We start from the raw sequence: 21,683 nt of genomic DNA, 5'->3' as shown, positions 1-21,683 counted from the left end.
AACTATGTTAACTTATGTTGAGTAGTTATATGATTAATGTATGGTTTATTTTCTTATTATTTGCATGCAAACTTACTAAACTTTAAAAGCTTACTCCCCTTTTTCCTTCCATTCCTGATAGTGTCGCCAAGCTAACTCAGAGATTGAGGAACATTGGAGCTCGGTTCACACTATCAAACAATTGTTTTGGGTATACTTGGATTCAATATTTTAAGTATGGCATGTATAGGGACTTGGTCATTTTGTTATGTGTCATATTGGTTTAGCCAAGTGTGTTGACATTGTAATGGTTTATGACATTTTGTGAATGGCCATTGGAAGTTGCCTAATATTATTCTTATTGGTCATTGGTATGTTTAAGTGATGATGCTTATCATGAAGATGAAATTGACATGAACGGAAAAGAAAGTATGTGATGTTTATGCATGATAGTTGTTAGTGTATGCAAATGATGTATTGATATCTTGTTTGTGGCTGATTTGGTTGTATGTATATGCTTGGATTGGTGTTGCTAGTCGTTGTGTAGGTTGGTGCAAGTAAGGGTGGCAAAATGGCTTGGTAAATAACCTTATTTTGTCCACACAGGCAGAGACATAGGTCGTGTGTCTTAGCCGTGTGAAGGACATGGCCTAGGGGCATAGGCATGTGTCCAAGGCGTGTAAAGTCTGCACCTATTTTATGAAAAATTTTGAAAATTAAATCTCACATGGCCTAAGCAGACGAACGTGTGACTTGGCTGTGTGACTTCAACTTGTTGATGACATCATAAACAGAGAGTTACACGGGTTAGGGACACGGGCGTGTGTGACAACACGACCTACCCACACAAGCGTGTCCTGTAATAGCCCGATTTTAGCTAAATCAGAATAGTGGTTTAGGAACCACAAATCTGAGGTCATAAAATTCTTTTAATATTATTTTTGGATTTTACAACATGTGAATATATATGTGTAAAAATTTTATGAGCTAATTTTATCGTTTGATAGCTCAATTTGGGAAAAAGGACTAAATCACGAAAAATGCAAAAGTTGCATTCTATATGATAAAGGTGTTTATTTGTTATTGCTTATTAAATGTGAGGTCCTTATGTTGTAATTAGTCCATTGATAGTGGAGATGGACATAAATGGCCTTGAATTATGTGATTTATAATGTTTTAATTAATGGATAAAATGGTAATTTGGTTATTAAGTTAATTAAAACAAAAACAAAACCAAATTTTATATCATCTTTTATCATACTTTGCCGATTTTTGAAGAGAAAAGTAAGCTTTTACACTCATTTAGGGTTCGACCATGTTGATGCTCAATTGAAGGTTTGTTTTTATTCAGTTTTTTATTATTTTTTCGTTTTTGTGATCATTGCTTTAAGTACTAGCTAGCCCGTGCTTTAATTTTTGAATTTGATGATGACTTTGTGAAGTGCCATTGATGAATGCCTGAGCTCTTGAATGTTTGATGATGGAAAATGAGTATTTTTTGATAGATTATCATGTTTTGTAAAGTGATTTTTAGTGAAATTATATAAAAGGGATTAATTTGTGAAAAGATGAAAATTTGTGGTTAAATGTGTGAAATATTGATAAATATGGGCTGTTATGGAGCCTATAGAAATTCAGCTAAGCATGGGTCTTATTAAATTTTGTGTAATTTGTGTTTTTGTGAAATAGGGACTAAATTGAATAAATGTGGAACTTTGGGAACTAAAGTACAAAAATGCCCAAATATGTGTTTTTGGACTAAATTGAATGTTTTGATGAATAAAAGAGTCAATTTTGAATGTATATAGATCAAGAACAAAAGAAATCAGATTTAGATCGAGGGAAATAGAAAGTTATCGAATAGTCGATCTGGTTCCTTTATTCCGATTACGAGGTAAGTTCATATGCAAATAAATGTTCTTAAATTGAATTATATGTGTTTACTTGTCATTGAATTATTATAAATGTGGAAAGAACAATTATGAGCAAGAATCAATAGAGGTACGACATCTGGAAGCCTCGCACGAATCTTAGGAATAGTATAGGATATGAATGTCATGACATTAGGTTACCGAGATGTGATTACATGTAAGACCATGCCTAGGACATTGGCATTGTAATGTGATTACGTGTAAGACCATGTATGGGACATTGGCATCGTTAATCGATTACGTGTAAGACCCTGTCTGGGACAGTGACATCGATATGTGACAACATGTAAGACCATATCTAGGATATGGCATTGTACGAGCTATATGTGGTTGCCGAGTATCATTAATGATTCCGAATAGTTCAACGGGTAAAGTCAAGTCGAGAAAGAATATGTGAATGAGCTAAGTGACTCAGGTATGTACGAAATTCATACGAGTATTAAAAAGGGGAAATATTTGATGAACTCATTAAGACATTGAATATATGTTCAATGAGAAAGGTTTGTGAATTTGAATGTGATTACCTATGTTTAGCATATTTGAATTGACATGCAAATGTTCATGTGATAGTTTGTTTGTATATGCTTACTAAGATTTTAAAGCTTATTATGTTTATTTTCTACTATTTTATAGATTATTGAAGCTAGCTCGGACATCGGGGATCATCGTGAACCATCATCACACTATCGACTACTTGTTGTTATTTTTGGATGCTTGTAAATTTGGTATATGGCTTGTATAGGCTAGTGAGTTTATGATATGTTTTATGGTTTGATTTTAGCCATGTGATTTGGCTTGTAAATGTTGGTGTGTATGGCCATTTAAGTTGGCTTAAATTGTGTCTGGTAAGAAATATATATGTGATGTATATAATGCTTTATATGTTGGCTTGTTTTCGTATGGTTATGAGTTGGCTATTTTGGATAGTTGTAAGTTAGTGTATTAATGCTTGAGGAATGGTGATACGATCCGCCTCGGGGTGAGTCAAGTCGTATGTGAGTTTGCCCGATCGTCTATGAAGAAGTAGCATTCGATTTGTTCAAAAGGATGTTTTAACGTAAATAATGGCGGAAGCTATGTAAAAGGATTCAAAGATGGGTTTATGGATATGAAGTTTATGTAGATGGGTTTATGGATATAAAGTTTTTGTAGGTTTGGTTATAATGAAACGAAAAGATGGAATGGAATGAAAATGAAAATGACCTCAAAAACAAACACGAACCAATATTAGAAAATATTGACCCAAATGTTTATAAGTTTTCAAGGTGGTCAGATAGAGAATATGAGAACCTCGACCCACTACTTAGCAAAGTAGTGATACAACCACACCTCCCGAGTTGTCGGCTGCCAATGAAGATCCTCTCGAATTGCCCGTAGGACCGATCACCCGAGCTCGAGCAAAGAGATTCAAAGACGCAACAACAACCTTAGTTGATAGAGTTTGGGGTGAAACCGTTGCGGGACTTCTTGAAAGCTCTTGGACCAGCAAGCTAAGCAAACCATGCATACTCCTTCAAGCTCAAATCAGCTCAAATCAGCTCAACTTCAACTTAACTTAGCTCAACGAGCTCGTTTCAGCTCATTTCATTATTGCGTTTATTATGCTAGAATAAATCATTTAAGTTGCTGTTAGTTTTATTAGTTATTTGTTTTAATAATTAATTTGTCATAATCTGGACATGTTTTAATTATGTTCTAAATTAAGTACTTAATTAATTAGGACCAATTAAATATGTCTTAACTATTACAAAGATTAATTATGTCCAGCCTAATTTATGGTGCAAGATTTATTTGTCTATGTTGCCAAATTTAATGTGTCTAAAAGGGATTTAATTTGCTGAATTAAATGTTGTAGGTACATTACCCCTTGGACGGCATAGGTGCATGGATGATTTAAAATTGGTGTGCTGATCTTTGGTGTTCCCTAAGTGACCATTCAGTCAAACCTTACAACTCTTCAAGAAGACCGATTGGCTGCCCAAGACAAATTAAGGTTGTTCACACCCACCCGATTATTCCTTTCACACCAAGGGCTGTTCAGTTTTGTTTGTTCACACATGTGTGGCTGTTCAAATCGGTTTGTTCACATTCTAAGACTATTGAAGTGCTCTAGACAGCTCCTTAATCACATGAACATTAGGCTGAATCAAGAAGCAGCATTAATTCCAAATTCAAGCATTTGGCCGAACCTATTGATGGCATTTCAGCTCCCAAACAATTCATTCAATTTTTCTATTGAATCAAGGCATCTAGAAGCTGCCCCTTACCGTTCTCCATGCACAAGAAACTTCAAGGAAGCTTCATAAAAAATTCTGGAATTTTCAGAAACCATTTAGCTACCTCAAGAGCCTATTCGGCTATCCCTTGCATTCGCTATAAATTGTGGCTTGTGTTACTTTAAAAAGAACTTTTTGGACTTTTGTTAATGTTATGCTGCCAAATTTGTTAGGCAAAAAAAATTTTCTCAAATTTTGTTCAAAGATTCGATTGGCTTCCTAGCGTTCTAGTGTGTCAGCCGTTGCTCTTTGTCGAAACCGAACTTATCACTACTCGTAGTGTGGCGTTCAAACATACCGAGGTTCCTATCTTGTTAGATAGTGGGTCGAGGTTTTTCCTTTACCAAATTCCAAACCGAACTAAAAGAGCTTATAAACAACGGGTCGATACCAAATCGGTATTGGTTCTTGTTTGCACTTTTTGTTCAACCCGATTTCTCCATTTACCTAATTGAACCAATTCCTTCATCCATACCTATTCGGACTCCAAACCTGAATTTTCAAACTCTTCTTACCTATTCTAATCCGAACCCAAAACCAATACCCTTCTTTCCTTCATCTGACCTTTTCAATTAAACCTAACGTAACTTCTTGTTGACGATCGGGCACACTAATACGACTCGACTCTTCCGAGGCAGATCGTATCATCTGGTATCAGAGCTACTTAAAACGAGAAGCTTAGACGTTCGAAGCGGAGCATTCCCGAGGTAGGGTCAGAAAAAAAAAAGTATAGAAATTTTTTTTTTCGTATACCGAAGTTTTCTCATTTTGATTGGTTTGTTGCTGTTATTATAAAAACAAAAATTCACGCAGCCGGAGAAAAATAAACGTGTACAAAAGTGCTTCTATTGTATTTAGTTTGCTGATATAGTACAAAAAAAAAGTTATACAAGTTTGGAAAAAAAAATTCTGAAAAAAAAAATAAAAAAAAAAAGTGATTTATGCAATTCAATTGTTAGTTAATCGTCAAGCTTTGATTTGATATAGTTTCCGATCCATCTTCTATCCTACTTTTCCTAATACGCCACACTTTTAACCCAATTCCCTATTCTTTTAGCCTACCCGAAACCGAATACATCAATCACTTGTTACCTCTTTTGAACCGACCACCTAGACCAAGGACTAAGCCTTAACGAATCTGCTTACGAAATCACGAGAAAAGGTTAAGAGAGGTAAAAGGCACGAGAGTTGTAAGTGCAATAGAGTGGAGGTAAAAGCCTAATTTCGAGTGTAAACACGAGTGTGAGAGAAACAACTTCTTTTCCTTTTTGAGAGATTGTGAGCTTTTGTGGTGAGGTTTACTTTAACAATGTTTTAATGTCACAAGAGTCAGATCACAACGTGGAAGATCGTCTGGCAAGACAACCCATTCGCAACGTTCCCGACTTAAACATGCAAGCCTTATTACAAGAAATGGAGTGACTCCTAGATCAAAGGCTCAATCCCATCGAAGACCGTTTGTTCCAAGTTGAAGTGAATGGCCAACGTGAAAGAGCACCCGAGGGGGTTAGACCAAGACGGGAGAGACCAAATCAGAACCGGGGAAGACGAAGGGTCCAAGACAATGAAGCAAATGACCTTAGTGATCTTGAAAGTGAACAAGAGTCTAATGCTAGTGATCGACGTAGGCAACACCGACAACGAGATCGAAGACGCGAAGATGATGATCTCAAGAACATTAAACCGACTATTCCACCGTTTCAAGGTAGATCGGATCCGGAGGCCTATCTTGAGTGGGAAAAAAGATAGAGTTGGTGTTCGATTGTCACAATTACTCGAGAATAAAAGGTGAAACTAGCGACAATAGAGTTTTGGACTACGCCATGATTTGGTGGGAACAACTAACCACTAGTCGGAGGCGTAACGATGAATGTCCTATCTCTACATGGACCGAAATGAAGGCGGTGATGAGGCGACGATTTATCCTGCATACTACCACCGGAGTTGCACCAAAACTCCAAAATCTCACACAAGGGTCCAAAAGTGTCGAGGATTACTACAAAGAGATGGAAATCGCGATGATTCGAGCGGATGTCCAAGAAGATCCCGAAGCAACGATGGCGCGATTCCTGGCTGGTCTAAATCGAGATATAGCAAACGTAGTGGAATTACAACACTACATTGAAGTGGTTGATATGGTCCATATGGCCATCAAGGTGGAAAGACAACTCAAGAGAAAAGGCCCAAGTCGAGGGTTTCCCACTTCCAACCCTTCAAGGTGGAGCCAAGGATCAAGTAAAGGACCTGCCAATCCTCTAGGGAAGGAGACCACGGTACCTCCAAAAACCAACAAGCCCATCACCGAAATGAACAAAGGCAAGGCACCCGAATCGTCATACAATCGAAATCGGGATATTAAGTGTTTTAAGTGTCTCAGAATAGGCCACATAGTAAGCCAATGCCCAAATCGAAGGACCATGGTATTGCGAGCCGATGGCGAGATCGAAACGGAGGATGAGGAGGAGAAAGAATCTGAATCAGCTTCTGAAGTCGAGGAGGACGTGGAACAACCCATGGAAGGAGAACTACTTGTTGTAAAACGAAGTCTAAGTCTCCAAGGTGCGGAGAATGATCTCCAACGAGAGAATATCTTCCACACTCGGTGCCAAGTCGAAGGCAAAGTTGTTAATGCATGATGACACAAGGGTGGACTTGCATGTCAAATTCCCCAATTCCTTTGTAGTGGCCGGCCAAGATGGATTGTTGATGGGCAATATATATGTTAATTAGATATTATAATAAGAAATTGGGTTATTGGAGGTAAAATATTGTTAGTAAAAGAAGGTAAAAATGAAAAAAATGAAGGAATGCTCATCTTTCTTCTCCATTGCCGTGACTTGAGGGAGGAAGAAGAAAGGAATTCTTTTGTTCATGATTCGGCTTGGATGATGCTTAGGAAGAGGTAAGCACTTTGAAATTCTTGGAAATTTAGGTATAAATAAGGTGATTAGTTCAAGTTCTACTCATTCCATGGATTAAGTTTGGTTGTTTGGAGGTTTGATATTCGGCCAAGTAGTTTGAAGCTCTTGGTACATATACTTTTTCTTGAAGGTTGAAATTGGTTTGTTCATAAGGGGGGGTACCGAATGTGGTCATTGAAGGGTCTTAATGAACAAAGTGTGTGGCTTGGGTTTATGACATTCGGTTAAGGAATTTTGTGTGCTAGCAAGGTTGGTTTAATATATATATGTAAATCACTTTGTATTTGATGATTAGAAAAAAAATAGTGAAGGGCAAATTAAAATGATGTTGGATAAATTTTTAGTATAGTTGTGCTTAAGCATTCGGTCATTGATGGGCATTGTTGTAACCTAATTGTAGTTGCAACTCTTAATTTTAAGATGGAATTTGTACATATAAGTTAAGTGAATGGTTAGGGCGAATGAGGTGTATAAAATATTAAAGCATGCTAGAATTATACATTAGTAAGAATGTGTAATTGTACTAAATTCTCTATTTGAATTCGGTTAGGTATAGTCATGGTATGAGCTCATTAAGGGTGCTATCTTATAAGTGAATGTAGCTTTAGTTAACCTTATGTGCCATGCGTGTGCTAAAATAATTAATGAATTGGATGTTATTATAGGTGTATGGTTGGTCTTATTATTAAAAATAAGGGTTGAGTACCTTGAATTTCTCTTTGATATTCAAAATGATTAAATCAATTTAATTGTTAAATTAAGCTCAAGAGCAAAGGGGAACTAAATCGGATAAAGGAAAGGAGAAAGCAATCGAATAGCCGAGTTGGAACCGTTCTACCCAACACAAGGTAAGTCATTAAGCATATATTTGGTATTGATTTAAACGATTGTAATACCTATGCAATTGTGTTTAATGAGGTGAAATGTATACAAATGTATATGTATGTAGAGATGAAATTGTCGAATGTAAAAAAAGAAGTGAAGCGTATAGAGTGGTTGGTTTTCGGCACTAAGTGTGCGGGCAATAAGTGTTCACGGTTGAGAGATTGGCACCGAGTGTCCGAGCTTGAAATGCATGGCACTAAGTGTGCGAGCTTGAAATGCATGGCACTAAGTGTGCGAGTTTAAAGTATATGGCACTAAGTGTGCGCGGTGATTATTAAGCACTATGTGCGAACCCACTATGTATTTTCTATAGATTATTTACATTAAGGGTGCGACCTTACCGAGTCGATTTTGGACAGCGGAAAGGGTAAGTACCTTGAGTTCATGGCTAATAGGTGCCATGTTTATATTTGGAGTTGAGCGTGGTAAGTTTTGAACCTATGTGATGATTATAATTGAAGTCACGTACATAAGGTTCATCGTGGAATAGGTGAAAGTTCGTTTAGTTGTATGATTGTAACGAAAATAAAATGATGTATGCAAATGCCTCAATTACTCTATTGAATAGCGTATGAAATGTCAATGTAGGACTTGGAATGAGATTGAATCGTAAGGTCTAAGAAACTATGGCATAGTTCAAGATGGATGGAGTACTTAGCCTCATTTCGTTGTTTCCTCTTGTGAAAATTTTATTAATGGATGGTAGTGTAATGCTTATGACTTCTTGAGTTATATACTCATTCGGTGTTTGCTTGTCACCTATTTTAGGTTTCTTGGACTCGACTTTTTGCGTACTCGGACCGTCATCGAAGTCATCACACCGGCTAGCAACTTTTGGTATCTTCTTTTAGTTGGTCTAGGAGAACATTTCGCATGTATAGGCTATTATGTTTTGTTGAAATTTGGTATGTAAACTTTAGCCATGCGAAAATGGCATAATGTTCGGTTGGATTTGGTTCTATGATGTTTGGACACAAGTCTTGGTAATTCGGTTTTGGTTGAGTATTGGTTGAGGCCTACTCGATTATTATGCCATATGTCATGGTGATTATTTTCGTGTTAAATTCATGATTTGGTAATAGTGTAGTAGGGAGATGCTCGGTGATGATTAACCTTTGGCATGGCTAGTCATGGTCATAATTTGTAATATGTATGATGAATTATTAGTTAGATCAAGGAAAAATCATGAAATAGGCATAGTTTGCTTTAGTAACAGATGCTGATAGCAGAGATGATGTGAGATTGAAAAATCACTAAAATAGTAGAAATGGAATTAAATAATGAATAAATTATGTAATCGAATCTTGATGAGTCTATTTCCATATGGAAGAAACGAAACTACCATATGAGCTGTATATTAGGAGATAATTAAATTCTTGTGAAACAGGGCTAGAGCGATTTCTGGATCCCATATTTCGACTTAGAAAATTCACCGTAAATTTTATCGAGATAATTAGAGGTCGTGCCTTATATTTACAGATTCTTTATCGAGTCTAGTTTCATTAGAGACAAACAGCATAGGCATTGAAGCCCTTTACAGGGAGATATTTAAATTGTAAGGTACAGAGGTCAGTGTAGTCGAACCTTGAAACAGAGGAGACTTTAATGAATAAACTGTACTAATTGGCCCAACCAAAAATTCTACAAAAATTCCACCATATAGATATATGAGTCTAGTTTCGAAGAAAATTTACGGAATTGGATTTCGAGTTCCAGAACTCAAGATATAATTTTTAAAGCGACTATGATACAGTTAGCCAGCTTGCCTGGAACAAAAAAAAATAAATAAATAGGGGGAAATAAATGAAGTAAGCTCGGTAACACCTCGTATTTGATTTCCGGTAACGGCCACGGGATTGGGGTGTTACAGGTGTATAGCCTGCAAAAAGGCTAAATCAAAGGTTCAACCCCATGGCTTGTACACACCATTGCCCATTCTTGAAGCACCGTGGATTGACATCTCCATGGATTTTGTTCTCGGACTTCCGCGCACAAAAACGGGGAAGGATTCTATTTTTGTTGTTGTTGATAGATTTTCAAAAATGTCTCATTTTATTGCCTGTACTAAGACTGACGATGCCGTTCATGTTGCGAACTTGTTTTTTAGGGATATCGTTAGACTGCATGGCATTCCTCGTACGATTGTGTCGGACCGAGATGCAAAATTTTAAGTCACTTTTGGAGGTCTTTGTGGGGTAAATTAGGGACCAAACTTTCATTTTCGACCACTGCCACCCCCAAACCGATGGCCAAACGGAAGTTGTCAATAGAGTTCTATCTACTTTGCTTGGGCCATCGTTGGAAGAATTTGAAGACGGGAGGACTGTCTCACCCCATATTGAGTTTGCGATAATCGTTCGTCCATTCTGCGACTAAATTCTCCCCATTTGAAATTGTTTACGCTTTTAACCCCTTGACTCCTTTAGATCTATTGCCTTTACCTCTCGATCGGTTTGTCCATGTAGATGCAAAGAAAAAGGCGATTTTGTCAAGGATTTACATAGCAAGGTAAGGGCCAATATCGAGGCTAGGATCGAGTCCTATGTGCGTAATGCTAACAAAGGCCAAAAGCAGTAGTTTTTGAACCCGGAGATTGGGTGTGGGTTCATATGCGAAAAGAAAGGTTTCCGCTCAATGAAAGTCGAAGTTATTGCCGAGAGGAGATGGGCCATTTCAAGTTTTGGAATGAATAAACGATAATTCTTATAAACTTGATCTCACAGGTGAGTACAATGTAAGTGCTACCTTTAATGTAGCTGATCTCTCTTTCTATGATATAGGTGACGATTTGGGGCAAATCGCTCAAGAGAGGGAAATGATACAACCACACCTCCCGAGTTGTCGGCTGCCAATGAAGATCCTCTCGAATTGCCCGTAGGGACCGATCACCCGAGCTCGAGCAAAGAGATTCAAAGACGCAACAACAACCTTAGTTGATAGAGTTTGGGGTGAAACCGTTCTTGGACTTCTTGAAAGCTCTTGGACCAGCAAGCCAAGCAAACCATGCATACTCCTTCAAGCTCAAATCAGCTCAAATCAGCTCAACTTCAACTTAACTTAGCTCAACGAGCTCGTTTCACTCATTTCATTATTGCGCTTATTATCTGGAATAAATCATTTAAGTTGCTGTTAGTTTTATTAGTTATTTGTTTTAATAATTAATTTGTCATAATCTGGACATGTTTTAATTATGTTCTAAATTAAGTACTTAATTAATTAGGACCAATTAAATATGTCTTAACTATTACAAAGATTAATTATGTCCAGCCTAATTTATGGTGCAAGATTTATTTGTCTATGTTGCCGAATTTAATGTGTCTAAAAGGGATTTCATTTGCTGAATTAAATGTTGTAGGTACATTACCCCTTGGACGGCATAGGTGCATGGATGATTTAAAATTGGTGTGCTGATCTTTGGTGTTCCCTAAGTGACCATTCAACCAAACCTTACAACTCTTCAAGAAGACCGATTGGCTGCCCAAGACAAATTAAGGCTGTTCACACCCACCCGATTATTCATTTCACATCAAGGGCTGTTCGGTTTTGTTTGTTCACACATGTGTGGCTGTTCAAATCGGTTTGTTCACATTCTAAGACTATTGAAGTGCTCTAGACAGCTCCTTAATCACATGAACATTCTTTGAATCAAGCAAAGATTAATTCCAAATTCAAGCATTTGGTCGAACCTATTGATGGCATTTCAGCTCCCAAACAATTCATTCAATTTTTCTATTGAATCAAGGCATCTAGAAGCTGCCCCTTACCGTTCTCCATGCACAAGAAACTTCAAGGAAACTTCATAAAAAATTCTGGAATTTTCAGAAACCATTTAGCTACCTCAAGAGCCTATTCGGCTATCCCTTGCATTCACTATAAATTGTGGCTTGTGTTACTTTAAAAAGAACTTTTTGGACTTTTGTTAATGTTATGCTGCCAAATTTGTTAGGCAAAAAACTTTTCTCAAATTTCGTTCAAAGATTCGATTGGCTTCCTAGCGTTCTAGTGTGTCAGCCGTTGCTCTTTGTCGAAACCGAACTTATCACTACTCGTAGTGTGGCGTTCAAACATACCGAGGTTCCTATCTTGTTAGATAGTGGGTCGAGGTTTTTCCTTTACCAAATTCCAAATCGAACTAAAAGAGCTTATAAACAACGGGTCGATACCAAATCGGTATTGGTTCTTGTTTGCACTTTTTGTTCAACCCGATTTCTCCATTTACCTAATTGAACCAATTCCTTCATCCATACCTATTCGGACTCCAAACCCGAATTTTCAAACTCTTCTTACCTATTCTAATCAGAACCCAAAACCAATACCCTTCTTTCCTTCATCTGACCTTTTCAATTAAACCTAACGTAACTTCTTGTTGACGATCGGGCACACTAATACGACTCGACTCTTCCGAGGTGAATTGTATCAAGTAAGAACCTTGGTATGTTTGAACGACACACTACGAGTAGTGATAAGTTCGGTTTTCAACAAAGAAAATGGATGACACAACTAGAACACTAGGTAGCCAACAAATCTTTGAACGAAAACAGAGAAAAGTTTGCCTCACAAATTTGGCAGAATATCATTAACAAAAATATTCCAAAAAAAAGTGTTCCTTCAAAAGGCTGGTTACATGAATTTATAGTGTCAAAAGGAAAGCTAGCTGAAAGGTCACTTTTAATGAAGCTAATAATGAGGCCTAATGAAAAGTCACAACTATAGAAATTTTATTCCAAGTAGCCTTCAATTTGATTTACTTCTTCAATTAAGTTGCTTTCAAAGTCTTTTGAAGTCTCCATGAGCAACCGAAAAGACACCAGCTTCTTTGATGGAGAATTGAATGCATGTAGTGATTACTCATGAAGCAAACGGTTATGGAAGATGAAACAAAGTTGCTGCCTAATTTAAAGAAGAATAATGCTCTCCTTTAATTGATAGAAACAACTTCTTAATGATATTTAAAGCCTCTTTGTAACAACCTCTCTTTGTAACTGAAATCTCTTGAAAAGTCACCTTATTGAATGCATAATGCCTTTAATTATAATAGATGGGAGCTAAAAAGTCACCTGCAATTAACACATGTAACCGTCACATTTATTCATTTATTAAGCTTAAAACAAATTAACAACTAACTTAAATAAATGAACTAACACTTATGCATCATTTATTCCAAGAACTAGTTTAATTAAGAGAAGCATTATTAAATGAACTTAAATTCATGCATCAATAAATTATCCTAGGAACTAGATTATTTAAAGAAGCAACTATTAAATAAAGTTCAACAAAACACTTATTAATTAAACTAAGATGAGTTGAATAAATGTCCAGCAACTCATTTATTAAACTAAGATGCTTAAATGCATGGTTTAAAATGCAAACTAAATGAACAAATGAGTTACTTAATGCAAGACTTAATTTAATGAAGTCGACTTAAACTAACATCTGAGTCACATAATGTATGACTTTATTAAATGCGAACACATAATGCATGTCATAATTAAAATATGTATTTAATAAATAAGACATAATTAAAGACTAAAGTAACTATGATAAATCAAGTCTTTATTCCAACAGCATAAATGAATTTAAAGGTCTCATTTTGCATTTGGGCCCTCGAGTTTAGGCCAATCTCGATGTCGCCGAGATGTATCAAACATGATGCGACCGGATCGCATCATTCCCTCTTCTTGAAGATGATTTGTCCTCAAATCGGGCCATTTTCTCAAAAAAATTTCTCAGATCACAAATCAGCCCTCCTCTTTAAGAGGGTACCACCTCACATTGTCACTTACAAAAGAATAAAACAAGTTAGTGATACAATGAAGGTTAAACCAGAGGAACTTTCGAAATTTTATTCACGACTTGACACAAGAAAATATTATCATCATCATAAAGACAAGGAGTAATAAAATGATGAATCAAGAATGAACAATTCCTTTTCGAAGTCTTGGTGTATACTTGAGCACTTGATCGATTTCCGAATTCAAAATAATTGACAAGTTTTACCTTTGCAAGTTGGATATTCAAATTTGGTAATAGAGCATGCATATAAATAAAACACTCATACATCACAAGTTTTATGTGCACAGCCTTGTTTAAACATGTGTTTTTTCCATAGATCAAAGAATGCACATCAATGACACAACCATTGTTAGTAATGTTCTCATCATTTTCAAACCATCCATTACTAATAAAAAAAAAACAATAAACCTCATCAAGGTACGAATGCGTTTCAGAAACCAAAACATCAACAATGTTTCCATCAACATTCAAAGGGGGTGGTTGAATCTTAAAAGATTCAGAAAACTCACCTTGTTTTCCCATATGAATGAATGAATGTGGATCGGTTTGAGCAGTACCTTTTTCAATCAACGTAAACCTCCTCTCTTCGGAAAGATAGTAAAGTTGTTACTCTTTACTTGAACTAACCTGAAATGTAGGAGAAATACAAGAACAACTCGCGTTTCTCAAAGTATCACCTTCATGAAAAGTAAAGGGGTTAGTGACACTATAGATGTTCAACTTTAAGGGACATGCTGAATCAATGCTAGGATAAAAAATATGAGTTGGCCTTACCTTTTTAAAATGACACAAGAAATTTATGGATAGCCAAATAAAATGATCAAGGAACGATTTTATATTGTATTCATAATTTTTAAATTTCGTTCCCTTAGTCAAAAGCCAAGCATCAATCAAACAAAAATTAGTCGCACAAAATTTGGAATGCTTGAATTTTTCACATATCGAACCAAAATAGCAAATTCTAGGTTTAAACACATAAGTTTGTTCACTTTCTAGAAAATGCAACAAAGGTTTCATGCGTGTCATGATTTCAAACATGCTGATCCAAAAGAATTTGTGCATATACAAAAACAAATAATCCAAACTCCTTACATTCATCGAGATGATGGGCGTAAATTTAAAGATTTTGCACAAGGCGTAGTTGATTCACATAATCACCACAATCAAACAACTTAAATGTCTTTCGTGAAGAATCGTTACCATGTAAGATGATATTATGTGCTTGCCGATTTAATTGGACGTCATCAACAAGTTTTACACCACAAAACAACTCAAGAGAACACTGCCTCATACTTCCTCTTAGAATGGACTTATCAACCACAAACAAAGAATAAGGGTTAATTAAATCAAAATAAGGGATCTTTTATAAATTAAGCCATCGAAAATTTTACGCACAACTTTCAAACCTGTTTGCCGTGGCTCGATTTCTAAAGATTCCTTATCTTTGAATACTTATGTTGATTTTATCTTCAACCTTTCCTTTTCGATCATACAAAAGCATCTCTCATCGAAAGTATTGAAGTTGAAGTTCGTCACACGATTGTTAGGAACCTGAAAAGAAGAGGTAAGACGAGAAGAATTCACAGATTGGTTAGTGGAAACAACACTCTCTTTTTCTTGCCCTCTATCAACTTTTTCTTTCATTTCTTTTTCTTTAAGAACAATTGTTTCTTCCACGCTTTCTTTTTGCTCACTCTCTTTTTCAACTTTACTTTCTTGCACACACTCTTTTTCTTTTTCGCTTCTCTCGATTTCTTTTAGAATCCACTCGTTTTCTCTCATGATCATCTTTTGCCTCTCTTTTCTTTCACTCTCTTTTTGTTCTTTTTCTTTTTCAACGGCTTTTTCAATGACTTTCTCAATCTCTTTCAAGAATCTCTCATTTTCTCTCTTACTCGCCTCTTGCCTCTCTTTCATTTCTTTTTCTCTCATTTTTTCTTTACAACTTGAAGATAATACAAGTGAATTAGCATGATAAGTATTTTGTTCGAAAGATGTGAAATCATTTAGATAGAGTTCACGATCAATTCTTCGAGAATGAGTCTTCGTGGATGCATACGAAGAGTTACTTGGGCTCCCTCGTTCGTTATCTCGAAAGACCTTAGACTCAAAGCTTTCTTTCTTTCTACTCGAATTTCTTGTCGAATAGGTATCACGATAGAAATCTCTTCTCAAGTAGTCATCAGATGTGTGTCTCCGTGATGTTCTTGACTCCTTTTTCTGACTTGGAACAATTTGCTTTCGTTGAACTCTTGCTCGATGGTCTAGCTTTTCTTGGATAGGCTTGATTTTTTGATCGAGCATGCACTCCATCTCTTTCAACAAATATTGAAATTCAAAGGCTGAAAACTCTTCTCGAGACATGATTAATAGATGAAAAGAAAATGAATAAAACAAAAGCAGAAAATGAATACCTTACCACAAACCTCACTAGTCACTCACAATAAAATTTGAATGGCACTCACACTCGTGTTTGCACTCAAGATCGGCTTTTTCAACACTCTAATGCTCTCACAACACTCGTGCCTTTTACCTCTCTTTACCTTTCTCGTGATTTCGTAAGCAGATTCGCCAAGGCTTAACCTTAGTCTAGGTGGTCGGTTTCAAATGGGTAACAAGGGATGATGTGATTTACAACTGGGTAGGCTTACAAGAAAGAGAATAATTCGGGTATAGTGTGGCGAAAAGGTCAAGGATGGAAGTGGATGAGAGGGTAAAGGTTTCAGGATTGAAAAATGGAGAAGAAGTAAAACTATGTTCAAATTTTCAGATTTTGTTTTTTTTTTTAGAATTTTTGTTTGAAATTTTTTTCTTTTTTTTTAAACTTGATGAGTCACAGACTATTCCTGGAGTAATTTTGAATGCTCGTACTCCTCATTTTTGTAGCTCTGATACCAAATGATATGATCCGCCTCGGTGTGAATCGAGTCGTATGTGAGTTTGCCCGATCGTCTACGAAGAAGTAGCATTCGATTTGTTCAAAAGAATGTTTTAACGTAAATAATGGCGGAAGCTATGTAAAAGGATTCAAAGATGGGTTTATAGATATGAAGTTTATGTAGATGGATTTATGGATATAAAGTTTTTGTAGGTTTGGTTATAATGAAACGAAAAGATGGAATGGAATGGAAATGAAAATGATCTAAAAAACAAACACGAACCAATATTAGAAAATATTGACCCAAATGTTTATAAGTTTTCAAGGTGGTCAGATGGAGAATATGAGAACCTCGACCCGCTACTTAGAAAAGTAGGAACCTTGGTATGTTTGAACGCCACACTACGAGTAGTGATAAGTTCGGTTTTCAACGAAGAAAATGGATGACACAACTAGAACACTAGGTAGCCAACAAATCTTTGAATGAAAACTGTAATATCCTGATTTTGGGCCTAGTCGGAATAGTGGTTTCGTGACCACAAAATCCGAGATAGAAATAATTATTTTATGATTATTTTAAGGTCTATGATATGATTGCATGATTGTGTGAAAATTTCGTGAAGAAATTTTATGCATAAAGTGCTTAATTTGAAATTTGGGACTAAATTGAATAAATTGTAAAACTTGTGTTCTAGAAACATTTTGCATAAAATTGAATTAGATTATTAATTAGAGGTCCTTAAAGAGTAATTTTACCAATTCCTAAGTCTATGGACAAAATTAGGACATGGAAGGAATTTTTGGAAAGTTTAGTAGTAAGGGCATTTTGGTCATTTAGGGTAAAATGAATTAAAATACAAAATTAAAAGCCAATTTTGCTCATCTTCAACCCCATGGCCGAATATAGCAAGGAGAAACCATGGCTAGGGTTTTCAAGCTTCCAAGCTCGATTGTAAGTCCGTTCTAGCCTCGCTTTTAATGATTTTTACGCTTTTGGAGTCCCTAGCTCGATTTAGCTTATGCTAGCAATAATTTAACCTAAGGTTTATATTTGGAAAAATACCCATAGGTGAAATTTGTGTATTTTGGTGTTTTATGATAGAATGTGAGGTTTTAAATTATGTTAGACAACTTGTGCTACTCGGTTTTAAGTGAAAACGAGCAAAAGGGCTTAATTCGGTAAAAATACCTAATAGTCATAAGTACATGTTAGAGTGAGAATTTGATGTTGCCATAGAAGGAAAAATGATCAGCATGTCATAAAACATAAGAAAATAGGCTAAATTTTAATTTACGAGCTTTGGGGCAAAAGTGTAAATATGCAAAACTTTAGGGCAAATTGTAATTTTTCCAAAATATGATTTTGGGTCAATTTGAATAATGTGAGTCCTAATTAGACTATATTTTAAATGATAGAGCAAGGAAAACTGAAATTCGGGCTAAAATGGGGAAAATACCAAGTTGTGGACTAAATGGTAAAATAGCCATTTTCGCATACGAGGTAAGTTCATATGTAAATGTTAGTAACATAGTTATTATTTTAAATGTTTTAATGTTTTTAAATGATATGATAATTATTATGAAATATTATACTTGTGATAATTGTTTGATAATATGTAATTATGTGAATTACTTGATGAGTATGAACTATCACCAAGTATCGATTTCGATATTCCGTGGAAGACGGAAAAGATGTGAGATCGAGGAAAAAGCCCGCTTGAACCTTAGGAATAGATTAGGATACAAGTGACATGTCACTAGGATGGTTGAGCATCCGAACTCGTTGAGTTGAGTCCGAGTTCACTTATGGATGCGAGCGTCCAACTCGTTGAGTTGAGTCCGAGTTCGTGAGATGTAACTAGGCATCCGAACTCGTTGAGTTGAGTCCGAGTTCACTTATGGATGCGAACGACCGAGCTCGTTGAGTTGAGTCCGAGTTCACTTATGGGCGGGTTACATGGTAGCTTGGCTACATATGTGGCACTTATGTGCAAACTTTCCATGTATCCGAATTATATTCGATGTGTTCAACGGGTAAAGTTCTACTCAAATGGAGGAATACTCAAAATGAAAGGGACGATTGGTAAGTGTTGTGAAATGGATACTTTGAACAGGTATGTACTTAACCCTCGGGTTGAAAACTCGATATAACAACAATATGGTAAGATGATAAATGAAAAGGTGATATGAATGTCTTGGTGATGATTATGCAAATGATGTTTTATGTTTGCTTATATGGTTATGTTACTTGCTATTTGCATGTGAGCTTACTAAGCATTTATGCTTACTCCTCCTTTTCATTCCTTGTAGTGTTGACAAGCCAGCTCGGAAATCGGAAACGGTCGGAGGCACGCCACACTATCCGTATACCATCTTGGCATAATGGCTTGTATATTTTGAGTATGGCATGTATAGCATTATAATCACTTTATATGTATGGTCTTATGATATGGTTATTGAGTGGTATGGAAATAGAAATGCTTGGTAATGATTAGCCATTGGAATGGCTAATCATGATCATATTTGGTATTATGTATGTCAAATTGCTAGCTAATCCATGGAAACCATGAAATAGGTAAAATTTACCATAAAATAGATTCAGACAGCAGCAGTGACGTGAGTTTGAAAAATCACTAAAAATAGTAGAAATGGAATTAAATAATGAATAAGTTATGGAATCGAATCTTGATGAGTCTATTTTCATATGGAATAAGCAAAACAGGTATATGAGCTATATTTTATGAGATGTTTAAATTTTTGTGAAACAGGGCCAGAGCGATTTCTGGATCCCCTGTTCTGAATTTGAAAATTCACCATAAATTTTACAAAGATAATTAGAAGTCATGCTTTATATGTACAGATTCCTTATTGAGTCTAGTTTTATTAGAGACAAACGGCATAGTCATTGAAGGTCTGTATAGGGAGATATCTGATTCGTAATACACAGAGGTCAGAGTAGTTGAACCCTGAAACAGGGGAGACTTTAACTAATAAACTGTACTAATTGGCCCGACCAAAAATTCTAGAAAAAAATTAGTAGATATATATATGAGTCTAGTTTCAGGAAAAATTTACGGAATTGGATTTCGAGTTTCGTAACTCGAAATATGATTTTTAAAGCGACTGTGATGCAGTTAGCCAGCTTGTCTGGAAATTTTAAAATGAATTGTATGAGCTGTTTAATTAATGAATTAGGTCCGTTAACACCTTGTGTTCGACTCCGGCAACGGTCTCGGGTATGGGGTGTTACAAAAATAGAGAAAAGTTTGCCTCACAAATTTGGCAGAATATCATTAACAAAAATATTCCAAAAAAAAGTGTTCCTTCAAAAGGCTGGTTACATGAATTTATAGTGTCAAAAGGAAAGCTAGCTGAAAGTTCACTTTTAATGAAGCTAATAATGAGGCCTAATGAAAAGTCACAACTATAGAAATTCTATTCCAAGTAACTCCCACCTTCAATGTGATTTACTTCTTCAATTAAGTTGCTTTCAAAGTCTTTTGAAGTCTCCATGAGCAACTGAAAAGACACCAGCTTCTTTGATGGAGAATTGAATGCATGTAGGGATTACTCATGAAGCAGACGGTTATGGAAGATGAAACAAAGTTGCTGGCCAATTTAAAGAAGAATAATGCTCTCCTTTAATTGATAGAAACAACTTCTTAATGATATTTAAAGCCTCTTTGTAACAACCCTCTCTTTTGTAATTGAAATCTCTTGAAAAGTCACCTTATTGAATGCATAACAACCTTTAATAATAATAGATGGGAGCTAAAAAGTCACCTGCAATTAACACATGTAATCGTCACATTTATTCATTTATGAAGCTTAAAACAAATTAACAACTAACTTAAATAAATGAACTAACACTTATGCGTCATTTATTCCAGCAACTAGTTTAATTAAGAGAAGCATTATTAAATGAACTTAAATTCATGCATCAATAAATTATCCTAGGAACTAGATTATTTAAAGAAGCAACTATTAATTAAAGTTCAACAAAAACACTTATTAATTAAACTAAGATGAGTTGAATAAATGTCCAGCAACTCATTTATTATAAGATGCTTAAATGCATGGTTTAAAATGCAAACTAAATGAACAAATGAGTTACTTAATGCAAGACTTAATTTAATGAAGCTGACTTAAACTAATATCGGAGTCACATAATCTATGACTTTATTAAATGCAGAACACATAATGCATGTCATAATTAAAATATGTATTTAATAAATAAGACATAATTAAAGACTAAAGTAACTAAAATAAATCAAGTCTTTATTCCAACAGCATAAATGAATTTAAAGGTCTCATTTTGCATTTGGGCCCCTCAAGTTTAGGCCAATCTCGATGTCGTCGAGATGTATCGAAACATGATGTGACCGGGATCGCATCAAATGGTATATTATAGTATTTTTTGTAGATGATGAATTGATATGTTTGGGAGGCATAATTTAGTTGATGGATAGGTGATGAAAATACATTTCAAAGTTATGTGAGATTGATGATTGTGGCACATTGATTTGGTATTTTTTTGAATATGGAATCAAGTAGTTGAAATGGTTGAGTATAGATGACATACTAGGTGTATGAATTGGCATGTTTTGGCTGCCTATTTATGTGTTGAAATGTACCAATTTAGTTATTTTGTGTGCATGAGAAAAGGGTGGCAAATTGGCTTTTCAAATGGCCTATTTTTGTCCACACGGGCTTGTGTCTCAGCCGTGTGTGACACACAGTCATGCTACACGGCCATGTGTCCCCTGGGGCACCCTTTCAAATTAAGTCAATATACCCTATAAGTTTGATACAGCTTAGACAAATGGGCGTTTTTACTAGCCGTGTGTGGCACACGGGCTGGCACATGAGCATGTGGCCGGCTATGTGGCCAAGTCAGTAACCTCCTAGTTTTCCCATGGCCATGGCACACGGACGTGTCTCTGGCCGTGTGGTGCAAGTCAGTATGTATGCCCTATTTTCACACGACCTATGACACAAGCGTGTCTGGTAGCTTTGTAAG

This window comes from Gossypium arboreum, chromosome 5, assembly GCF_025698485.1.
Source record: "Gossypium arboreum isolate Shixiya-1 chromosome 5, ASM2569848v2, whole genome shotgun sequence".
Taxonomy (NCBI): domain Eukaryota; kingdom Viridiplantae; phylum Streptophyta; class Magnoliopsida; order Malvales; family Malvaceae; genus Gossypium; species Gossypium arboreum.
The sequence above is the reverse complement of the archived record's forward strand: the minus strand, read 5'-3'. Positions refer to the sequence as shown.